The sequence below is a fragment of the Aplysia californica genome, unplaced genomic scaffold (assembly GCF_000002075.1).
Source record: "Aplysia californica isolate F4 #8 unplaced genomic scaffold, AplCal3.0 scaffold00096, whole genome shotgun sequence".
In the NCBI taxonomy this organism is placed as follows: domain Eukaryota; kingdom Metazoa; phylum Mollusca; class Gastropoda; order Aplysiida; family Aplysiidae; genus Aplysia; species Aplysia californica.
The window spans coordinates 113529-117116 of NW_004797366.1; the positions used below are offsets into that span (position 1 = coordinate 113529).

General features: G+C 39.6%; 1 long non-coding RNA gene across 2 annotated transcripts in view; it reads left to right on the forward strand.

Annotated features, from left to right (window-relative positions):
* Window positions 1-2337, forward strand: part of LOC118477437 — a 3537-nt gene extending 1200 nt beyond the window's left edge. For both annotated transcript variants that reach the window (XR_004858379.1, XR_004858380.1), the window contains exon 2: window positions 1619-2337. This is a non-coding gene — a long non-coding RNA (uncharacterized LOC118477437). The remainder of the gene's footprint in view (window positions 1-1618) is intronic.
* The last annotated feature ends 1251 nt before the right edge of the window (window positions 2338-3588 follow it).

Consider the following 3588-nt stretch of genomic DNA (forward strand, 5'->3'; position numbering starts at 1 on the left):
AGCGCTTGCAACTGCATAAGATCATATACACACACACACACACACACACACACACACATTCGAATAATAATAATAATAATAATAATAATAATAATAATAAGATCACCAACACATACACGCGTACACAAAAAGAAACTGTTGCTTTTGCAGGTGCATCCATAAGCATATCATATCCTAATAAATTACATTCATAATTCATTCTTATGAAATTTATGACTTCTCTGAACAAAATTTGAACAAAACCGCGTAGAATATATTTTGCCGAGCGTTGATATGCGCTGTGCAAATGCAATTACTATTATCACTAAAAAGTTGTGTTTCCATAATATTGTTACTCTGTCTTTCAAAGAACGATGGTAGAAAGTTTGCAGATCGCACACCTGCTCTTATCATTGTTATTATTACCGCTCTGGGTCCGATGTTACTTGTACATTGGGAACCGTTTGTTTCGCCAAAACTGTGGCAGCAGCATGGTTTGATTTGCTAATTTTGTACATTGTTTGGGGGTTTTTTACTTTTATTTTATTTGCACAATGTAGGGAACATTTAATTTTTTTTAATGAATTTTGAAAGATAGTTACATATTGCATGGGTCACAAAATGCATTGAATTTTCAATTTGTTCATGTTGAGAAAAAAAATTCTTGAAACAGTTCTAAACAAATTAATAAAGAAAACATGGGGGGGGGGATACTTTTTATTGGAGAGGTTGGGTTTTTTTTATTGACGGGCAAACGACACAAGAGAAGAATTTATATAGGAGAAAATTCAGCATTTTCAATGAAAAAGTAAATAAGTGGATGTAATTTGCGAAAGTACTCACAAGTTTACAAAATACATTTCAATAATAATTGAAAGTGTGTCATGAATTGTATTTTTGATTATTGTTACATTGTAAAGAGGATGTCTTAAAATTGCAAATGGCTCGGTCACGATTTCCTTACCAATTAGCACTCAAAGGGTACGTTAAAATTAGATAAAGAAAAGTGCCAAAATGTAACTTATGTTTCCATAAAAATGAAAGTGGTTGTCGGTTGTAGGGTTTGGACATGAGAGTCACACTGTTTTTTCCACAGGGTACTTAAGATACTTCCATAGTCTAGTAATCGCCACAAAACTTGAATGAAAATCATTTATAGTATGGTATAGTAGTATATAGTACCAGTATTTCATTGTATAATTGTGAAAGTTCTGTATCTGATAATTTTTTTCATTCAAATTTTCGAGATCATAAAAAGCCAATAAAAGTTGGACTAAACTCTATATAATAAGCTTAATGTTGGTGAGATAAAAATTTGGTTTTGTTTTAAACATTTCTAGGCTGACTTTCTGAGAATGGCTCATCTGTACTTAAACGGAAAAATTCCATTTTAGATTCATTTTGATATTGCTTATGCTTTCGTTACATCTTTTCATAGACATGCGCTCCCCGTAATGTTCTTTGGAGACTTTTTAAAATATGTTATGTCATGTTGTTCGTGTTTGTGTGGGGGGAGGGGTTATTGAATTATTCATTGTAATAGAGGCAAGTATGAAATTATAGTTTCTGAATGTACTGCAGTTTGTCCTCACAATGATTTTTAATGATCTACTTGTGTTTTGCTTTATCCTCACCACAGGCCGTGGATTACCCTTCACAAACAATGACTTGGATTAACGCAGTGGATTAATGTGTCAACGAAAATCTACACAGTATAACTGGACTTCAGGAGGAAGTAAATTCAGAGGTGTGCTGCCTACTGTGTTTTGTGTTGTTAGTGTGTAAATGTGTTCTGGGACATGCCTCCATGTTGTGCGCTGCCAGTGCATTGTGGGCCTTCTCTATATGAAAGTTACAACAAGGACCCGAACTTGAACCTTTGGCCCAATCCAGCGTCTCGTCCTTCACCCACTGCTTTGTTCAGCTACAGCAACTGCCGACGAGACCTGCTTGGTCCCACCACTTCGAAGCATCCGACATGAGTCCACTAACACAAACCCAAGATTCCTGCAGCTTTAATCGTCTTCAGTCGCAGCAGTCTTTTTCGTCATCATCATTTTCACCATTGCTGTCATCATCATCTTCAGCGTGTTGTCGTTCACCCAGGTTGGATTACCTTGAACCCCCTACCAAAATCAACCCCTTGATGCCCTGTGAATATAATGTGTTCATGTGCAGGTTTGAGCCACTCAGTGATACCTGCGCGAGTACGGCCGGCCTCAACACGCTGCTTTACGCGTCTGCTGCTCCTCAGTCTCTGCGTCCTGCTGGCCCAGAGCCCCAGACCTGCCCGATCGGTGCCAGTCACAGCGTTCTTTCCTTTTGGTACGGCTACCGGAGATAACATGACGGAGCGATCCGACGATGGGAGCTCAGGGAAGATCAACCTTACCGTTGACTTTCCCTTTTTTGGCAGTCGAAACGACAAGATTTTTGTGAGTACTACATGCATTTCATTTTCACCCCACCTTCTCTCCACAGTTTTTGCCTTTATGTTTATAGTTACCTGTCAAAATGTCACCTCTATGTAGTTTTGTAAAAAGGGAAACTCCAAGCTGTTAACTGTCATTTTCAGCTCAGGTGAATGGGCAAAAAAGTTTTAAATTGCAGCTTTAATATACTTCTGAGTAAGGTAATTTAAATTACGTATATTGTATTTATTTCCACTGTGTCCATTTGACTAAATGCGGTGCAGTACTACAACATAGTCTTTTTAAACAGAGATAAGCACATGACAAATGTAATTTCAAATTTGTACTGCTCTGAGATTTGCGCCTGTTGGGCATCATGCGGCATAACATTTACTCTGAAAATTTCAGTTTATCTCAGCACATCTGTGTCAGAGTAAAGAAAACATTATGCTTGGCTTAGCTCCTTGAGTGTGAGTTGGGGTGGGATTACTCTGGCATTAGAACCACACGGTTTATTATTTTTTACTCACCAACCCCGTGGTAATATTGCGCCGTGTCCTGGTATACTCGGAAGGTGCAACAACTCGCTCTTTATTTAGACGCGAAGAGGTTAGCGGGAAGGACAATACCGGTATGTGTGGACTTTTTGCAATTTTTTTCTTTCTGAGTGAAAATGCCGAGAAGATAGGGCTCAGCACCGGATAATGGGATGTGTTTAGCCCGGCTGGAGGCGAGAGAAGCTAGAGATAAACCAACGCCTCACACAGACACGCGCGCACAGACACTGGCTCTGTCCGGCCGCTTCTTGCTTTGCGTTTGGGTTGGTGCAGAAGTTTGGGTGGGAGGAGTGCGCCCCGTGAGTTTGTAACAAATGTTGGCGGACGGATAACGCTTTCCCCAAACACAAAGTCAACTCGTGAGATTGGTGGTGCTGTGCTTTTTTTTTTTTTTTTTTTCCTTGCCCCGAGTCCCCTCTCGCCTCGCAGGGTTCTGATCGCGTTAGCATTGTGCTTTGTCTCGAGCATTGTCAAATGAATTGAACTTGGAGTTGTCGGTGATTCTTTACGATAACGGTCACATAATTTTTTTTTGCAGAAACGGGTCAGGAAAATAACAACGTGAAGAAAAAAATGTAGGGCGAACTAACTGCATTCGAACGCCCATCAGCGACCCTCTCGTTGCAAAAGTTTGCATCCTC